The sequence below is a fragment of the Coturnix japonica genome, chromosome 1 (genome assembly GCF_054131305.1).
Source record: "Coturnix japonica strain WE chromosome 1, WE-NBRP24, whole genome shotgun sequence".
In the NCBI taxonomy this organism is placed as follows: domain Eukaryota; kingdom Metazoa; phylum Chordata; class Aves; order Galliformes; family Phasianidae; genus Coturnix; species Coturnix japonica.
Genome location: NC_140663.1, coordinates 144881515 through 144903728, shown reverse-complemented (window position 1 = coordinate 144903728; position 22214 = coordinate 144881515).

The window sequence follows — 22214 nt, the reverse complement described above, 5'->3', positions numbered from 1 at the left end:
TAGAAATGAATGACTTAGTAGATATTATGATGAGTACAAGTCACAAGGTAGGTGAATATATACTTTAAATAAATGCCTAAATTTTTATAACACCTGTGTTACAGTACTTACTTAAAAACAGATAATTCTGGATTAAAGAGTGGCGTCATGCACTAATCCCTCAAACATCATTCTCTCTTTTTTTTTGTTTTTCTTGTTGTTCTTGTTGCAATACTTAACGTAAGATATTTTTTCCCAAGTATTCCCTGCATTATCATTTTACGTATTAAACAACAGTTTGTGCTGGAAACACACATATTAATCTTCTAATCTGAAGTAATCTTATTAAAAAATATGAATTATCAAATTTTATTAAATACAAATATAGTAAAATATGTGTTTATATTTGGTTAGACATACATCGGTTTAGTGGGAAAAAGTTATGTGTGTGTTCTCTTATGCAAAATGTTAAGTTTTACGCAAGCTCTATATTATTTAGTAGCTTAGGTTAAAGTGCCATCCTGATAGCTCATAGTAATTCTTAAACATCCACATATACTCATATACATATATATTTATATGTGTGTATGTGTATAGAAGTGTATTTAACTATAGCATAATATAACACAAGACAGCTTGTATAACATAGAGCTAATAATTCTTGAAGGATATGATAATTAAGTACTCAAATAATTAAATAATAAATATATTGTTTAGTTTATCAATTTAAGACACCTTCTCCGATATTTAGACACCTAAAGTAATAAAATTATGACAGGTGTCTGGGTTATCATAAACTGGTTTTAAAATCAGTGGAGATGTAGTCTGCACATCTAAAGGAATCTAGAGATTTATTTTGTACTAAGTGAGATAAGCTAGGTTTCAAAAGTTTATTGACTGTAATTATTGTCTAGACATAAGAATCTAATGAGATTTGATATATTCTAAAGTATCTATGAATATGTCAGGACACCTCCAGTGGGACATCAAGTGCTTCTTTAGGCAACAATTGCTTTAATATCCCATGCAAATTTTAAAATCTAGCCTATTTGCAGATTCCTGAAGTGTATGATAATCAAAACAGTCATAATATTATAGACTATGGAATGTAGATGCTTAGTGTCTGAGGAATCTACATAAAGCTGAAAATATGATGCAGTTTCCTGGCTGGCAGCAGGACTGCAGGGAATTTCACATGATGTCTGTGCTGAATCAAGACTTAAATTGACTGAATTTAGGCTGGTAATCTTTCTCTGAATTCCAGGGTGGTAAGAGAAGTTAAAATGGAACTCTAATTTAATCTCTGTAGAGAATGATAATTTAGACTCAGAATTTACAGAATTTATATAAAACTATATTAGTAATTAATTAGCCCTTGTTATCTTTTTGTTACATACAGTGCATTACACAGTTCTACTGAAAATGATTTGTAAGTTCATATTTCAAGCATTAGGATGAGATTATTTGCCAACAGGTAGTAACAAAATATGTCATCCATGGGTTTTGTTTTGGTCTAAGGCCTAGGGGTGCAAAAGAAGCCAAGAGAGTTATAGCCAAGCGAGTTGACACAAACTGACTGAGGGTATATTCCATACCACATGATGATGTGCTGCACTGTGATAGCTAGTGGAAAGAGGGAGCAAGATGGAATATTTGGAGTCATGCATTTGTCTTCTCGAGTAACTACCATGTGCCACAGAGCCCTATATTCTTGAAAATATCTGAAAATCTTAATTTGTGAATTAATTATTTTTCCTTGCTTGTGCTCACAGCTATTAAATACCTATTAAACTGTCTTTATCTCAGCTCAAGAGTTTTCTCAGTTTTGAGCACCATCCTTAAAAAAAAGGTAAGTGAGCAAATGGGTGTGTAGGGCTAAAGTCTTTACTAGTGCTAAACAACAACATCATGATAAGATTAAAAAAATGTGAAATAATAGAATGGAAAAAAAAAAAGTTATAATCTGAACAGAAAATCAAGAATTTAGAAAAGACTTGAGATTACTATATAGAATCATAGAATCATGGGATCATTAAGGTTAAAAAAGGCTGCTAAGATAATCAAGTCCAACCATCAAACTATCATCTCCTTGCCCACTAAACCATGTCCTTCAGCACCAAGTATACCCATTTCTTGAATACTTCCAGGGACAGTGAATTCATCACCTCCCTGAGCAGCCTGTTCTACTACCTCACCACCCTTTCTGATAAGAATGTTTTCCTAATACCCAACCTGAACCTCCCCTGGCATAACTTAAGGTTTTTGACCTGTAACCAGTTGCTGGGAGAAAAGGCCATGCCCACTTCTCTACAACCTCCTTCTAGGTAGATGTACAGTGATAAGTTCTCCCCGAGCATCCACTTCTTCAAAGTGAACAATCCCAATTCCCTCAGCTGCTCTTCATAAGACTTCTGTTCCAGACCCTTCATCAGCTTCATTGCCCTTCTTTAGATATTCTCCAGGGTCTCAGTGTCTTTCTTGTAGCACAGTACCCAAACTGAACACAGTATTTGAAATACAGCCTCACTGGTGCTGTGTACAGAGGGTTGATTACCTCCTTACTCCAGCTAACTACACTACTTCTAATACAAGCCAGGATGTCGTTGGCCTTTTTGCCCACCTGAGCATACTGATGGCTCATGTTCAGCCAGCTGTCAACTAGCGCCGCCACATCCTTTTCCTCTGCACAGCTTTCCAGCTCTACTGCAAGCCTGTAGCAATGTAGGGGAGCTGTAAGAAAGAAAGGGGCAGACTTTTTAGCAGGATTTTACAGGCCCTAAGCAATCTGATCTAGCTGTAGATGTCCCATTTCACTGCAGGGAAACTGGATTTAGCAGGATTTAATAGGCCCTGAGCAATCTGATCTAGCTGTAGATGTCCCATTTCACTGCAGGGAAATTGGAGTGGATGACCTTTGAGGGCCTGTTGTGGTTTTGTAATTTCTGCTATTGGTACACTACATCATAACATCATGTGGAGCACAGAGAAGAACTAGACGTCCCAGAGGACCTCATGGTCGGAGAGGGAAATACATAAGAGAAGTGACGCTCTCTCTCTCTCTGGCAGCGGGTGTGGGTGTGGTTCCAAGCTGTGATGCCTTCAATTTCAAAGTAGGGTTCTCGGTCTTCAGAAACCTCTCTCTCTCTCTCTTACTTCACTTGATTTATTAGCCTCAGTTTCAATTAGATTGTATTATATTGTGTTATTTTGTATTCCAATATCATAGTTAGTAAAATAAGTTTTCCTCCTTAGATCAATGCTGCTTCTCTGTTTGTTTCCTGGAGCACAGCTCCCATCTCCCTACTCCTTTCCCTTTTTCCCTTCCCATTTGTCGGGGGCCGGGGGGCCCACGGGCCTACTGACCCCCTGTCACAGACATAGATTGATCTAGATAACTCCATGACAGGGCCCCTTCCAATTCAGATAATTCTGTGATTCTGTGATGCATGGTGTAACTGTGACCATAGTTCAGGACTTAGAATTTGGCCTCCTTAGAACTCATACAATTGGGCTTAGTACATCGATCTAACTTACCCAGATCCCTTTGAAGGGCTTTCCTGCCCCTGGACAGATTGACACTTTCTCCCAACTTAGTGTTGTTTGTAAACATAACAGTTCCCTCAAACAGGTCATCAATAAATATTAAACAGGGCTGGCCCCAGTATTGACCCTTGAGGAACATCACTAGTGACTGGTCACCAACTGGATTTAAATTGATTTAGTACTACTCCCTGGGCCCAGACATCTGACCAGTTTTTCTACTCAGTGAAGTGTAAAGTGAACATGAGAACACAAGATAAGTATTATGAACATAAGATAATCTCAGAGTAGGTAAAGAATGTTTGGAAATTCCATGTAATATCCTTTTGCATTAAAAATGAGAAGTGTTTCATTAGCATCAGTACAGAAATGCCAGTTTACATTAAATTTGTTCCTTCTCCTTAGAACTGAGATAATTGTATGAAGAGGTTATCTAATCACTCTTATTTGCTATGAAATGAATGGCACCACTTTTATAGTTTTGTGTATTTATGTATATGTGTTTCTCTTTGTACTTATTTTTCATTTAGGGTAAAAAAAAATTCCACTCTATAAACTGCAGGCAAATTTGAACAGATTGTCTATGACCTTCTCTGCTCATGTAGCATAGTTAATTTTGTCAAGAGTTCTTATGTGGATGGATTGTTACACTCTACTTACTTGTACATAATAAGAATATGATTTATAGTGTTGGTATGAAAAAGATTTTGACATTTTTTCCCACTGAAATTTTAGTTATAATTTATATGCATTCTGAAGTTCTAGTAAATGGTTATGCAAAGCCTTTATTATGTAGATGAAGGGATACTTTCCCTTTCTTACTATGGAATGTATTAAGTCATATGGACTTCAATTTAAGATTGGCTGCAATCCTTTGCAATCTTAGTACTTTAGCAGCTAGGTCTGTTCTTTGTAATGACTAAGCCATTTCAGTGTGGTTTTATAGCCATTTAGTTTTACTAGTTTCCGCTCACTTACTTTTGGATGTCTATATTAGAAGTTTCCAAATATGATGTATGTAGTCTTTGCTCTATTAAAGTCAAAGACACTTGAAAGGAGTGGCATGTTAGATATATTTATGTGTATATAGTAACATGAGATAAATTATTCCTGAAATAATGCATGTTTACATCTTCTAACTGCAAAGGGAATTTAGGAGGCTGGCATTATAGACGTTTATGTTTGGTTGAAAAACTGCTCTGATTTTTGATAGCATCATAAGACCTGTGTTATCCTCTGTTTTTCCTTCAAGAAGAGTTAATGCCTTTAACAAACTGGCTTCTCTTAAATTTATAAAAGAATAGAAGGTAATATGCTTCTCTTACCTGCACTGCTGTGGAAAATCAGTTGCTCAATAGTGTTGTTATCTCGACTGGAGTTTATCCAATATCATGACTATTCCCTGTTCGATATTAGCTTTTTTGTCACTAAGATGATCAAGTAGTTTATGAACATCTATACAGTTGTGGTGCTGTTGTTGTTGTTGTTGTTGTTTTGTTTGTTTTGTTGTTTTTTTTTTTCCTCTCTCACTACATATTCTTCCTTAGTTTTCTGCTGTGTTTCATCTTTGCTTGAAATGAATTGGTTCTTCTGCACAAAATATAATTTTGTGGCCTTAGATTATTTCAGTGAGAGTCCTTAGCAATTTTGCATAAAACATTAAGCAACTTGCATGGATGTTCTATTTTGGCAAAGTAGGTTGATATCACAGTGAATTTTTTATTTTTTTTTTAACCAAATCAACACTGATTGTTATTGTAGGTAGGGTTTATGGTTATTAGGTCGTATGTATATTAAGATGTAAATCGGTTTGACAAAATACTACCTTTGGAAATCCACATTTATCAACTGTCTCTGTGATATATTTTCTTCTACTTGTTTTCTTCTTTTTTTCTGTTATCGACATCAAGGCATCCGTGAGTACATGTAGTCTGTGTTTTCAGAATTACGTTACACTAGCACTAAGTAGGGAAGCCTAAACAAGTCATACATAGCAGTACTTGGGTCTCTTGTCATGCAGATGCTTGCTCCTACAACAGACTGTCTCACTCCAATTTACAGGAGGGAGGCAAGGTTCTTTGATATGTGTATACCCGGCGTGAGATTAAGAAGCAACGGTTCAAATGTTGGTTCAACCAGTTTATTAAAGTCTTAGCCATTTTTAGGGAGATGAGGAAGGGAAGGTAGGCGATAGGAAAAGTAGGAAATATAAGCAAGGAGTCTCTGTGGAAAGCAAAAGAGATAGTCACTACTGTGGATACAGCAAGGTACACAGTAGGTCCGTTGATCTCAGGAACTCGTCTGATCACCGCGGAGGATAGGAGAAAGCCAGGAAGCTCCACAGCAAGCCAGCCTCGGGGGTTCTTCCGACGAGATTTTCCCCTCAGGGAATTTTCCGTCAAAGGTGTCTTTGGGAGATTGTCTCCAAAGTCCCCAGTTTAGTGAGGGCCTTTTATCCCCCATTTCTGCGTTGTTTTTTTTTTTTGTTGTTGTTGTTGTTTTTGGGTTTTTTTTGGATTTTTTTTGTTTTTTTTTTCTCTTCTTTGAAGACTGAGGATTACAGCTCAGCATTTTTGGGAACGTATCTCGAGCAAACAATGAACTTCCAAACAAGCAGGCAAACACTCTTTGAAAAATGGTTTAAAACCAGCTTTTGTGACATTCCTGGCCCACAGATAAGCCAGCAAGGAGGGGGGTCCCTGTTGCCAGACACAAGCATTATCGCCTTCTGCAGTGGCCAGCTCCCTCGAGCAGCACCCCTGTAGAAGACTGCTTGTCCTGCTTCTGCTTATGTTTGCAATCGTAAGCAGAAACACTGAGGCACAGTAACACCCACCATTCACCCTCCCAGACAGTTAGCAGTCACCAGTCAGAGTCCCATCATCAGAAAGGCCTCACGAAGAAAGCTTTGAGACAACAAAAGAAAAACAGTTCTGTCCTTTACACAGACTGAAATTGAGTTACCTTCTGTTATATTTACTAATTTTCTATCTTCAGTTACAAATACTGCTTCTTACTGTTGACTTTTCAATTTCTTGGTTATGGTTCTTATTCCTTGTGGATTTTATTTTCTTCTGTACTTTCCTTCATTGTAGTTCCCTGTGCAGTTGCCTTACATACTTTTCATCAAATAATAATAATCTCTCTGAGATTCTGATATTTCTTTCATAGTACTGAAAGAAAATATGACATTCTTCTGATATATATATATAAGTATAAATTCTCAAATATTCAAAGGATACACTATCCTGCATTTCTATGTGATATTTATACCTTTTATACAAGATTCATTGTTCCAATTTTTTTATGAAACAGATGTTGCTGGATTTTCCTATCTGAAATCTTTATTATATTTAATTATTATTTTCCACATAGAAGTTCTGTAAAGAGACAGTAATTTTCTTTGTATTAAAGGCATGTCAAAACTGCATCAACAACGTACATACAATAACAGGATTTTAAATAACCTCAATCATGCATCTCCTAACCTGCAGTTAGCTGAGATGAATTCTATTTGAAATATTGTCTTTGAAAATACTCTGTCTTTTTTTTTTTTTTTTTTTTTTTTTTTTTTACTGATAGAAGATATAATTTATTTGTAAAAATCATCTGAGTTGTTCTTTTGTGAGTTTCTGTAACCTAAGGCACAATGTTAAGTCTCTGTATAGCCTGTAAATGTTCCTGAATGAATGATTCTGTAATCTGTTACTTTAATCATCTGCACTAGTCACTAATTTAGCTTAGAGAGTTCTCATAAGACATACTAAAAACTTCTTAAGAATGATTGTGAGAGCCCATTGGCTGCCCGTGGCCTAGACACGCATACCCTTCTTTAGCTAAGGAATTGGCTAGTGGGTCATGCCCAGAGGATATTGGTTAATGGAGTTAAGTTCAGCTGGCAACCCATTACAAGAGGTGTCCCCCAGGGGTTGGTTCTAGGGCCCATCTTGTTTAACAACTTTATTGATGACCTGGATGACAGAACTGAGTATACCCTCAGTGAGTTTGCAGGACATCAAGTTGGGAGGTGGTGTGGATCTGCCTGAGGGTAGAGAGGCTCTCCAGAGGGATCTGGATAGGCTGTATTGCTGGGCTGAGGTGAATGGAATGAGGTTCAACAAGGCCAAGTGCTGGGTCCTGCACTTTGGCCACAATAACCCCATGCAGTGCTATAGGCTTGGGGATGAGTGGCTGGATGACTGTGAAGAAGAAAGGGGGTGTTGGTTGATTCTTGTCTGAACATGAGCCGACAGTGTGCTCAGGTGGCCAAGAAGGCCAACAGCATCCTGGCTTGTACTAGAAATAATGTACCCAGCAGGAACAGAGAGGTAATCATCCCTCTGTACTCAGCTCTGGTGAGGCTGCATCTTGAGTACTGTGTTCAGTTTTAGGGCTTCTCACTACAAGAAAGACATCGAAGGCCTGGAACGTGTCCAGAGAAGGGCAACAAAACTTGTGAGGGGTCTGGAGCATAAAAATATTTCAACACAAAGAGAAACTGTTAAAGAAGTTGGATCTTCATGCTCATAATATTAATCTAAGGTATTGCTAACAACAAAATCTTGAAAATATGGAATGATTAACAATTATATCAAATGGAATGGGGTTCTGGATTACTTTTTTTGCTCAGTCTCACTGGGAAACACCTGCTCTCTTACACCATTCATAGAGCTCAGATATCACATATTTATTCTTGGAATACCTGCTACTTCTCATTGACACTGTTAACTTGACTAAGCATTTTTTGCAAATGCCACTGTGATGTTTATTTATTTCCTCTTTTCTCTTCTTTATTCTCACCATTTTTTATGTCCATCCTTTATAACTTTCTATTTCTCCAGGATCCTGATCTTCAGTAATTCTAGTGGTTTTCTGTTTGTTTGGTTGGTTGGTTTTGTTTTTTAAAGTATTATTCTGTCTCTCACACTGAATGATTAGATAGCAAATAATATTAGAAATATGCTTCTGCACATATTATTTTTGTCAAATTAACCCTTCCTTGATGCCTATTTTTTATTTTTTTTTTTTAAATCAAAACCTGTGCCTTCCAATATAAGCCAGTACAAAGCTTTTGGGTAAAAGGAGATACAGAGCTCCTGGAGCAAGTCTGGGAAAACAAATTAGGATTATTAAGGGAATGAAGCACCTATTCAGAAGCTGAGGCAGTGGGGACTATCCAGAATGGAGAAGATTAAGCTCAGGGAACCATACCAATGTGTGTAAATATCTAATAGAGGGAATGATAAGGAGGGAGCCAGACTCTCCTGGGTGATGCCACAGAAAGGACAAGAAGTAAAAGGCACAAAATTTAAAAAACAAAAACAAAAACAAAAACAACAAAAAAAATATCAAAAACAGCAAACATTACATTCTGTCTGGACAAAAGAAAAAGTATTTTACTATGAATGTGATTAAACACAGGGACAGCTTCTCCAAGTATTTGCGCTTGAAGAATTTTAAAATCTAGCTCTGAAGCAGCAACACTGAATTAGGTAATCTCCAGAGGTATTCCAACTTCAACTGTTTTGTGATTCTGTATTTGAAACAGAACTACAAATACATTTTTTATCCTGTATCTTGTAACATTCAACCTTTAACTGTTAGACATACTTTTGTATAAGCTCAGTACTTTCCTACATTAGCCCAATAAATCCATAAATCCAACCCCTATGTTAAATGGATATGAAGTCTTCTTTTTATCTACTTGTTCTGTGATACATACAAATTTTTGCCTACATTCTGACAGGTTTATTTGTTTGTTTGCTTTTTAAACAGGCCTGTAAAGTTGTCCTTACAGACTGTCAACAGTTTCATTGCAGAGGCAAACATTTAACTTTGTCTTGTAGATATTCTGATGGCATTTTCTTCAGTCAGACAACATGTGCTCTACATTCTCATTCTTGAATTCTGTGTGATGTTTACTGATCTTACTCTGTTCTCATCATGGGAAAATAGTAGGATGTGATTAATTGTCAAAGGAAACTCTGAGGAATAGGATGAATCACCAAACTCATATCAATGCAGTCTCTAGTCCCATGTTATGAAACATACATCTGATAAAGCACATCTGCAGTTTCACCTAGGAACACATAGCTCCAAAGTTTGCATCTATCATTGACTTACATTATTCTTCACAGCATGTTTAAAACAAGCAAACAAACAAACAAAAAACTGTGGAAAGAGACCAGACCCACAGTCTCTTCTCCTCTCCTCTCCTCTCCTCTCCTCTCCTCTCCTCTCCTCTCCTCTCCTCTCCTCTCCTCTCCTCTCCTCTCCTCTCCTCTCCTCTCCTCTCCTCTCCTCTCCTCTCCTCTCCTCTCCTCTCCTCTCCTCTCCTCTCCTCTCCTCTCCTCTCCTCTCCTCTCCTCTCCTCTCCTCTCCTCTCCTCTCCTCTTTTTTAAAAATCCCTTTCCTTTCCATCCCCTCCCCCTTCCCTTCCCCCTCCCCTCCCTTTTTTCTTCCCCTCCCCTTTCCCCCTTCCCCTCCCCCTTCTCCTACCCTTCCCCTTCCCCTTTCCCCCTTCCCTTTTCTCCCTTTCCTCTTTCTCCTTCCCTTCCTTCTTCCTGAAACAGGGAAAAAAAAAAAAAAAAAAAAAAAGTTATAACTGAAGATGGTCAGATGATAGTGGTCAGTGTAAAAAAAACCTGTGTACCTCAGGGGTCAATGTGAAGATCAAGAACTGTGCTCCCCAGCACAAGAGAGATGGAGCTACTGAGGAGATTGCAATGAATTGTCACAAAGATTATAAATGGAGTGGAGCTTTTATCCAGCAAGAAAAAGCTGGTAATGCTGGGACTCCAGTCTGGAATAGAGGAGGATCGGGGATATGTTATCAGTGTCTATAAATATTTGAAGGAGTACAAAGATGACAGAGTCAGACTCTCTTCAGACTCATCCAGGGACAAAACAAGAGGAAACAGCACATAGTGACTTCACTTTGAACATTAGGATACCCTTTTCCCTTGTACAATGGCACAGATTGCCCAGAGAGGTTATAGAGTCTCACTCTTTGGAGATCTTCAAAGACTTTGATTATCTGCTCTTGGTAACCATATTTGAGCAGGGTGTTGGACCAAATTGCCTCCAGTGCTTCCTCAAGCTTTCTGTGATTCTGTGTACTATCTGACTCAAATACACAACAGTGCTAATATTTATGTCTAGAAAGATATGTAGCATAAATCATTTTTTAATTTAGTTTGTCCTTTGAGGAACTAATAAATTAATATCTCAGGTATACGGTTTGATTTTTGGATTGTCCTGCATGGAGCCAGAAGCCAGTCTTAATGATCCTGACGATTCTGTTATTACTCTTAAGCTTAAGTGGTGCTTGTAACTGTTGCACTCAGAAAGGCATTGGAACCTGTTTTATGCTTTTAAGAAAGGAGTGCTTTTAAATTAGACAAAGATACTGGCACACTTAAAAATTATATGTACATTAATAATAATAATAATAATAGTAGTTTTAAAAATCTTCTTTTAGTTATAAAATGGGGATAATATTAATGATAAAACAATTCTAGACTGTACTTCTTTCCTTTTCAGAGACTAAGTGGGTATTCTGTAGAATTAAAAAGAAACATAAAGGAAATTATATCATAGGAGTCACTCTTAATGTTTTTTATTTCCTTTTTAGAAATCTGTATAGTCATTCTTTATTAGCTGGGGGGTGGGGGGAGGGGATTTTCTCTGCAAAGATATTGATTTCCTCATAAGGATTTTATCAAAATGCAGATATAGGTCCACATCTGGCCTCAGACTCACATGAGCAACTTTCTGTTACATCAACAGACAACTTTGAAGACAAAGACCCAGATCAGACTTGGAGCCAGGGCCCCTGACCCAAATACTTGACAAACTGCTTAAAGAACTGGAAATGAATGATGAGAGGCACAGGAATACATTGGAAAGCACTGAAGCTTAAAGCATGTGCTTGAGTTGGAATGGTTTAGTTTAAAGTGTGTTTTTTCATCATAAATTTTCTTTTCCAACTATTTAACTCTATACTGTCATGGAGATTGATGTTTCATCACCTTTTGGAAAAGCATATTACAGCATGATTTCTACTCACACATATTTTACTTGAAAGGTCTGTTTTTAACAGTCTTGAATTACAGAGTTGCTTAGAACCAAAGAGTAATGTCCCTAGGGATACACAAAGACAAAAAAGGCATTAAAAAATTAAATGAAGAAATAACAATGAAAAACAACACTATATATAAAACTGAGCTTAAAATAAATAAATAAATAAATAAATAAATAAATGATAAATGAATGAATGAATGAATGAATAGACCTAAAATAAATAAATTTTAATACTACAGTGATTATTCATTAGGTCTAGGAAATCCTTAGTATGTGAACTGTTCTTTCTCTACTTTTCAGAATATTTTCTAGTAAATATATACAGTATTATGATACTTTGCCACATTCAAATATTCTTTCATAGTTATAAATCAATATTTATTATTGTTGCACAAGTACTAAAATTTTAAGTAATTTATTTGAAAGAATAATAATATTATATTATGTCATTGCAAATTATACTCAAACATAAAATCTGCTAGCATTTTCATAACATAAATTATGGGCAGCTCATGTGGGAATAGTTAACAAAAATCTTTAAAAAGTCCAACTGAAAGAAATGAGCTTTCCTATGGACTACACCACTGCTAGGCTGTTATTCCACTAAGAGTACTTATTTATATGAATGTATGAGAAATATAGTGCCACCGTAAGGCAGCATTATTACTTTAGCAGCATGATTTCTGTGATTTATAGGACACTTTGTCCTACTGCATGGAGTGTGCATATGTCAGAGTGGAACCAGGAAAGCCCATAGTTTTAGAAAACTTTGACATAGCCAGAACAAACCTCTCCAATAAATAATGAAGTTCTAGCTCAAAACACAACCAGAAAACAGTCATCTATTACCTACAGATCGTGGAACTGACGATTATATAGCCTCCTATAGTGAATCCTTGTGTTCCTCTAAGGTAGCAGCAGAATCGGGAAAAGTATTGTATTAAAATTGCTTTTATTTTTGTTACTTCTGTGACTTTTGTAAGAAATGTCACAATTTCAGCCGTGTTTATTAAATGAAGGGCACATAAATGTGTGCATACAAGCACAAATAAGATCATACATATCTATTCAGATATGTAAAAGAGTTTTAATGCTAAAAAAGGACAATTTGTATATATCTAGTGACTGTATCACTTTGTTTAGGTAAGAAATAGTGTTTTTCATCTTCTACTAAAGTACTGAAACATAAAGATTCAGTTTCTGCTTTCTTATTTTTTGAGTTTGCTGTATAGTGTATGTGAAAACAATTATATTAAACCAACAGGATATGGTTATAACACTGAAGAAAGTTTCACAATGCTTATACTTGAAAACAAAGAGATGGAGTTACAACTAGTGCCGGAGTGTTGGCAATAGCTGACTTCTTGGAACCTAACTGTACTATTATTTTTCTGTTGATGTGTTTTTAGACTAGATTGTATTGTTTGGCACTTTTCCAATGATTCCATGTGTTAATGATAAAAATATAAAGCCAGACCACTCTGAATGGTGGATGGGTTTACTTATATGACAAACTGTATTTAATGCCATTATAGTACAACTCTGAATGTCAGAACTGTGCATCCACAGAATGAATCACTAAGGGAAAACTGACAGTAAAGACTGCAATGTTCGAAAAGCATGTTATAATTTTTTCTTTATAAAACTAATAATTAAATAAATACACACTTCATTTATTTATTTATTTATTTATTTATTTATTTATTAGTCATGGTCATCACATGTGCTACGTTCTCCCTAGTCTTCCCTTTACTGTTAACATATTTTAAAAAGCCCTTTTTATTATCCTTTATCACTTTATCCAGATTCAACTCCAGGTGGGCTTTAGCCTTCCTCATCACACCCCTTCAGGCCCTGACAACATTTCTATATTCTTCCCAAGTGGTCAGACCCTTTTTCCACATTTCACAGACCTTCTTCTTCCCTTTGAGTTTGTGCATGAGCTCCTTACTCATCCATTAAGGTCTCCTGCCACCCTTTCCCAATTTCTTGCTCATCAGGATGCACTGATCCTGTGCTTGAAAGAACTGTTTAAATGCTGAACAACTCTCACAGGCCCCCTTACCTTCTAACACCCTAGCCTACAGGATAGTTCCAAGTAGGTCCCAGAAGAGATCAGAGTTGGCTCTCCTAAAGTCCAGGGCAGCAATCCTACTTTTTATTTTTCTTCTTCCACTCAGGATCTTGAACTCCACCATCATGTGGTCACTACAACCTAACCTGCCCCCAACCTTTACTTCCTTAACAAGTCCTTCTTTGTTAGTGAGAATGTGGTTCTGTAACACCCCTCCCCTTGTCGGTTGCTCCAGCACCTGCATCAGAAAGTTGTCTTCAATGCTATATTGTGACACGGATGCCTCTCCTGAGAGGCTGAAAGATATGGAATTGTTGAGCCTGTAGAAGAGGGGATTGTGAAGATCTAATATATAGAGACCCAGTGGGAGAATGCAAAGAGGGTGCAACCAGGCTCCTTTTAGAATACTTTTTATAAGATTCTAGAATAGAAAAGCTAGAAAACTAAAATTTGACAAATTAGCAAATAAAACCCCATCATTAGCCATCAGAGTTTTCTTCCTTCTCTCCTTTATTTCTTCACAGTTAATTGTGAAAAAAGTGTTAGATGATAACACAGTATAATTGTTGTTAAAGTCTTCTCCTGCAAGATTCAGACTGTACTGAAGTGTACAAGGTCAGATAAATATGTTTATCTCTTTGTAAGATATTTGAAACAGTGTCTGTAAAAAAAAAAAAAAAAGAGAGAGAGAGAAAAACACCTTGGATATAAAGTACCCTTTGAAACATCATTCTTAAAGGGTTGTAAGTACAGAGATGGTTTTAAATGACAATGCAGATTTTGAGGCCTAACATAGTCAGTAATTCAGTCTGTCTTGTTCTAGCCTCTGACTAATAAATTAATATATATGTTGATTATCTCTTGCCATTAATTCTTTTGTCCTCCTTCCACCAAGTTTTCTTTTGGGAGGTTATAGCTACAAATAATTTATTTTGATTGATTGATTTAGAAAAATCTCTTACTTATATGACTATTGGTTTTCTCTTCTCTCATCAGTGAAAGTTATTCTGAGCAGGTATGCCATACTTTCCTTTTGTGCATGTGTGTTCTTTAATTTCTAATGTCAGAAGACAAAATCCTGTTAACTAGTATAAGAACTATACTTTCCTCTCCAATGCTTCGTTGTCTATTGCCTTCTAAATTTCCATTGCAGCTGTGTTAAAAAAATGCAGGTTGCTCAATAAATAGAAATTGTCATTACAAACACACACAAATATTTTTTTAATACAATGCACAGGTGGACAGTCTTAAATATACCATTCAAATTTATTTTAGGTAAGTGTTGTAAAACAAAGAGCATAGATGTCTTATTGATCCAGTGTAAAGAGTTTTCATTTACTTATTTTATCTACAGTGTCATTTGGAAAGGCAAGTCTTTATCCTCAGTTTGGGCAATATAATATGGCTTCAGGGAATAAAATTTGTATGTCCTGAAAAATTATGCTCCGCCATACTGTTTTTCATTTATCCATGCTAAAAGGAAAATAAAGTCACATATTTAAAAATCGTGTAAAAATATTTGGATTTTTTTTTTTTTTTCTCATGAGAAAGAATCTCTATATAGTTGTCATATTTGATAGACAAACACAGCCTAAACTTCAGGGAAAAGAACAAATTGATGTTTTGATTCTGAGGGAGAAGGCTGTATTGAGTATTGACTTTTAATTAGACTTTAAGCCCCATATTTCAAAATGCTAGTTTCACACACACACATGAAAAATTTGCTGAGGAAGAAATTTTGCAGGGAATTTTCATTGACAATGAAATTGAATTCTCCTTTGTTCTTTAACTTCACTCCATCACTTCTTTATCCAAAGAAGGGAAAATTCTACTTATTCTCATTTTTTCTCTTTTCCATCACAGTATCTCAGTCTGAAAATCTGAACAGGCTTACAGACTTTGACAACAAAGCACAAAACATTTATGTAGTAGTATGAAAGCTCATTATCTGTGCCTTCATGAGGTATCTTGCTGATGGCCCAGATGGAGCTGATGGCTAAATATAAACAACCTCAATGTATTAATTAATATAGTGCAAAGTACGCTTTTTATAATGACACGGTGTGCGCTTCTAATTCAGATATCTTTGCAATTTAAATAGTTGACTTATGAGTACACATAATATAGTACGATGTTACCTAGCATAGATCTGATAAAGCAGTGCCATCTGGCATAAATCTGACCACAACAATTCATAAATAAATAATGTAAATAATAAATGAAAATAAATGTATAAAATTATATATTAAGAACAAAAAAAAGAAAAGAAAAGAAAAGAAAAGAAAAGAAAAGAAAAGAAAAGAAAAGAAAAGAAAAGAAAAGAAAAGAAAAGAAAAGAAAAGAAAAGAAAAGAAAAGAAAAGAAAAGAAAAGAAAAGAAAAGAAATTACAGTTGCACAAGAACAGGAAAGCTTAACATGACCTTTCTCAGCTCTCTTCATCTCAGAAAGTTACCGTTTCTTTAGCTGGACTATTTATTTCCCAATACTGCCTTCTTTGAGTTCTAGTCAATTTTGCACTGGAGGGATGTGTAAACGTAGAGCAGAAAAAGCTTTTACAGAAATGGAAGCCATAATGATCTCACATACAGTATCTTGGGCAAAATTACTGATTAGGCTCAACTGAGGAGGGCACAACTACATGCCATAACCTTTAACTACGACCATTATTGTTTGTGCTGGAGACAACAACCAGTAATTTTGGGAAAAAACAAAACAAGAACAACAACAACAACAAAAAATAAAAAATCAACATTTAAGTAGGTCTTAAGTAGGTAAGGGGTCTGGAGCACAAGTCTTGTGAGGGGCGGCTGAGGGAGCTGGAGTTGTTTAGCCTGGAGAAGAGGAGGCTCAGGGCAGACCTCATTACACTCTACAACTTCCTGAACAGAGGTTGTGATGAGGAGGGGTTTGGCCTCTTCTCCCAGGCAGCAAACAGGACCTGAGGAAATGGTTGCAAGTTGTACCAGAGGAGATTTAGATTAGACATAAGGAAAAACCTTTTCTCTCAGACAGTGGTCAGGCACAGGAATGGCCTGCTATTTTATATTTGAAGTTCCTAAAACTCCTTTGCCATCTTAACTAGATTACAATCTTGAATAATTTTAATGAGGATATTCAGACATATATGTATTTATTTAACTGAAAATGGGGACTTCCATTACATTTATTGGTACACAGAGATTTGTAGAAAAAAATCAGAAACTCTATTAAGACTTTTTCAATATATGCATTTAATTGCAGTTTCAGGACAAAATTGGTGCACTTTAAGAGTTCCCTGCTGCTCTCTGGAAACAAGAAATCCAGCAGAGAAAAGATACTCAAATGCACATTTGACAAAAATAGGCGCACATTCCCATTTTTCATATATAAACATTATCATCTTCAACAAAACAAGCATTAAATGACCAGTGACATAATTAGATTTTTGTACTAACATAATTTGGTATATATGCATGATGTAGACAAAAACAATCTTAATTCCTCATAGTTTCATTCTTATATTCTTACATCTGCTGTGAATACTATCCTAATTATATCACCTTTCCATGTAAAAAAATAGTTTAATAAACAAGAAGCTTCTGTCATGTGTTCTTATACAGGTATAACTTTACTCATGTTTCTGATGTATCAATGTTGACCCCAGACAGAGATCCTTGTAAATCTTTGACACAAGAAGATATCTATCTCTATCTCATATATATATAAGTAAATCCATTCTTCTATCTGACACACGAGATAAAAAGCAGATATGATGAAAATTTCACCATGTATGATGATAAAATAATAATCCTATGGCATCTATTGACATAGCCACAGCTTTTTGCTCAAATTTGAAGCAGTCAGGTGTTCATTCCTGTCTATCTGTAATATACCAACATATCAGAGGCAAATAATGAGATACTCAGAACTTTATCCTTTCTGGCACAGACAGAGATTTAACCTCATCTCTGATAGAATCAGTGTTCCATAGTAACCATTTGACACAGCCAAATCTCTGTTACCATCTTTGAGATTACCAGAGGTTCATCGCATCTCTTACATTTCTGGCTCCCATGGCAACTACTGTCATAGACAGAGCTATGGCCTTTTTTCAACACTGTCCCACTGTCTTTCATGAAAAAGACTATATTTGTATCAATAATAAAACAAGACTTCATATTTTTGTTTGACATTGCCAATGTTCTGTTTATAACCAATATAGTTGAAGGTTCAGTCACAGCTTTGGTATTTTCAGAGTTGTGTGTACATATATGTATATATGTACTGCTAAAGTACTCATATACATATGTAGGAAAACATCCACATCTTCCAGTTCTCTTTGGAAAATTTTCATATAACCAAAGAGCCATGCACTCCAACATCATACCCACAATGCCAACTCCATCTGTGAAAAGCAAAACTTTATGGAAGAATCTCTTAATGAGTACTCCACCTTTTCACTTTTGCATCCAACATTCCACAACAAGTACTGACCATAGGAGCAGACTACCTTTGCACAGTGAGGTCCGATTTCCAGTTACTTTTAATTTAGTGAAATATGCTGTTTGTTCTCACAAGTTGTTTTCAAGTTTTAATAATATATTTTTAAAAAGTCATATATAAAATAACTACTTTCTTTAAAAAAAAAAAAAAGGAAAGAAAAAAAAGGGAACACGTTCAAGATATTTGACTTAAAGATAATGTGAAATTTGATTCTTTTTTTTGGTTAGTTGTTTAGAAACATAGAAGATGCACTTGGATTTCATTGTCAAGCATCTGTTGAAATTGGGTATTGTAAGTTTCACTAGAATGGGAGTTGGAATCTTGCATAACCACATGACTACATCTGCTGATATTTAACCAATAAATAAACATTACTAAACCAAGATTGAGCACTCTCATCTTTTCTGAAGATGAGAAAAGGTCCATATGAATTTTCTAAGTCAGATAAAACCACACAAAATTTATCTGCAAATACAGAATGGAAATTCTGGAAACATTCTTGTAAGTACTGAATTTTGCTAAGCTGCACAGCTCTGAATTGGCATTCATACTAATGTGCTCAATCCTCCATTATTACATGAATGGGAGGCAGTTAAGCCACATGAAGCTGCATGATAATATAGATTTAGTATCTGAATTGCTGAAAACAAGGGAGAGATATAATCGTAACAGTGAAAAACTTGAATGTAGTCTCTCATTACATCATTTATCTCTCTTGATAGTCAATGAGAGTTAACAAGTTCACTTATGACACTAGAAATTGGTATACCAAGCATCTATTTTCTGTGTTTAATACTTCACTTCTAGCATTCAGACTGTGTTATAAATGTAAGAATAAACAGTGACAGCTAAATTAGTGCATTGCTTATACTTCTTTCCTTCAGTTTGTGTTCTTTCCTTTCTGTAAAATATTTTCTGAAATGAAAATATGTATTATTTATGTAAAACCATGCTGTCAGTTTCTTATAGCAACAGTGTAGTAGATTAACAGGAAGAATAATTGTTTGACTGGAACAGTAAAAATGGAAGATGGAGAACAAAAGCATGGTCAGATAAAAATCAGAGTATCATACTTGATTAGGATACAGGACAGAGGCTGCAAGATTAAAAGCAAGATAGAAAGGAAGAAGAACAGAGTAAAAAGCAGAACTTGTAGAATTTGAAAAAAAAAAAAAAAATGCAAAGGGTAGACAGAATGTCTAGACAAGATAACAGAAACATTGAAGGCAAAAGCAACAGGGCATGCTAATGTGGAGAGAAAAAAAAAATATTACATATGAATCTTGAGCTAAAAATTCTAGATCTTAATCTTAGAAATTTAGAAAAAAGTTTTGGAACCCACCTGCAAAATTTTTTAAGTAGCAGAATGTGTATTAAGACAAAATAAATAAATAAATAAATAAAAATGTCTTGTTTTCACAGTTTAAATGCATATAGTTTTGGAATTATATGGAATTAGAGACACTGTTTCTTTCCAGTAATCAAACTAGCAGCAATTCAGTACTCTCTTCCTCATCCACCTGCCTTGCATTCAAAATAACATATTTAAAATACATAAAAATATTTTATCTTCCCAAATAAATAAATATATAAGATTACCCTAATTTAGGTGGGATTCAAATATCTCTAACTTAATGTGCTTACAGTGGAAAGGTCTGTATGTGAACTACATCTTTAAGTACCAACTACATTCAGTGGAGGTCTTATCAATACAATTGATGAAGTCTTGAGATGCAGAGTCTAGACATCACATGGGAGTGCCCACTTTAGGGTAAACTGAACAGATCTCTAGACTCTACTGATGTTATTGACTAATTCTCCAGTGACAGAAGTGGTTGTGCTGGTATCCAGGTCACACGCAGACATCTAAATATAGGTCAGTTAAATCCCATATCATATAGTAGATTGAATACTATTTCTGGAAGTATATATCTTCTTCATTTAATACACCTAACAGAACTCCTAAGGGCATTTATTAGTAATGCATACTGAAGAAGACTTCTTAGTAAGGCAGAAACAACTTTAATACTTGGAACAAATATTTCCATTTTAATACTAGGGATAGATACACTGGGCAATGGTTTTTTTTTGTTTGTTTTTTGTTTTTTTTTACCTGTGATCCACAGCTTCAATATTTTAAGAACCTATTGTAGTTAATTCAGCATGCTAAGCTAGAATTCTATTTCCAACTTAAACCTGCCAATCTAGTTGTATCAAGACTTTATCTAAAACATTAATATTAGGCTGAGAAAAATTCATTGTACTTATCAAAGATGGGACTAAGGCAGAGTTTCCACAACACCCCCACTCATTATCATCATTCTAAATCTGAATTTGATAATGCTTTACTCATGAGCAGCAAACAGTTAAATAATGTAAAAAAGGATTTCAATAGAAATGAAGCAGTAGGACGGAAAATACTCATGGAAAAAATTAAGAAAAGGCCCATTTGATTTGCAAGCCAACAAAAATATCTTCGAATATCTGTGTAAGTATAGGGGGATTTATTTATTTATTTATTTTAAATAAGAGTTTGAGTTTATATGAATGTGCTTTTTTATTTTATCTATATTTTTTTTTTATTTCACCAGTCTGGATTTTTGCAGAATTTTAAGGTAACTAAAACCGAGTGAAATGACCAGAGTGAAATTCTCATATAAGTGAAGGTTGCGAGCTACAGCTGTTGAGAGAAAATACAAGGCTTATGGATTAGTTCATCAGTGTATATGATGGCATTATATAAGGAAGAGTGAAGTCAGCTCTTTTAGTTGGTACTCAGTGACAGAACAAGAGACAATATACACAAACTGAAATACAAGAAACATGTTTTTACTGTGAGTGTGACTAAACATTGGAAGAGGTTGTCCAAAGAGCTTCTGGATTCTCCAATATTTGAAAGGTATCTGAACATGGTCTTGGAAAATCTGTTTTGGGTGACTTTGCATGAGGAGAACTAGATGACCTCTAAAAGTCCCTTCTCCCTTCTACCATTCTGTGACTTTAAGATTCAGTTACCTCTGTTGGATGTGTACAGCTGAAGAACAGACATCCTCATTTCAGTTAGTAACTCCTTTAGAGTTGATGGAGAGATGCAAGCTTATCTAGAATTCAGTTTAGTTTACTCTAAAAGGAGGGATAAAATTTGCTTTAACTCACATATGCTGAGCTGAATGGAAAGAGAGCTTAATCTGACTACCTTTAATGACAATTTCACCGCTGCAGAAAATGACATATAATCAGGAACATCTTGTGCTGTATCATTTTCTTTCTTTTTGAAATCTAAAAAATAAAATAAAATAAAAAAATAATTAAAAAAAAAGTTAAATCTAATTCAGAGCAGATGCAGTATTTACATATTTACATATTTATATTACTATAGAAATACATATTATATATTATATATATAATATACATATATTTACAATGTATATTACTATATTTACATAGTCTTCATAAAGTGATTAAGGAGTTCAAGTAAAAGTTTATTTTGTAGGAGCAGATAATGTACAACTGAAAATGACAATGGAGTGTAACAGCATCTACTAATTAAATTGCTTCCATTAAAAATATATATATATATTGCACGTAGTTGAGGTCAGAGGGAAAGCTTCACCTAGCTTTATGTTGTTATGCTCAACATTGGCTATTGTGGTCAATGTCACAATTCCTTACTCACAGTCTTGGAACACAAGCCAGTGGAATCTTTACCAAACAGTAAATTTCTTGGCTTATGCACACAAAAAGTAGTATGAATTTTAGTGCGTGTTTCAGTAACTGGCTGCAGAAGAGAGACTATCTGCTTGTTTCGTTCTGAACACATGGCTCTGTGTAATAAGATAAACAGGTAAATTTGCAACATGAAAATTTTCACTGAAGATTTCCACTTCAGAGTGAGATGAATTATACTCTAGAAGTGTCATTATTGTCTAGAAAAGAAACCTGCAATGATTAGATAAATTTTAGTCATCTGATTTTTAATCAAATATATTTATCTCTTCATTTCTTTGCCGAAAGCTGAGGTTTTCTATCACAAGTTTCCATTTGTTAATTGGCTTT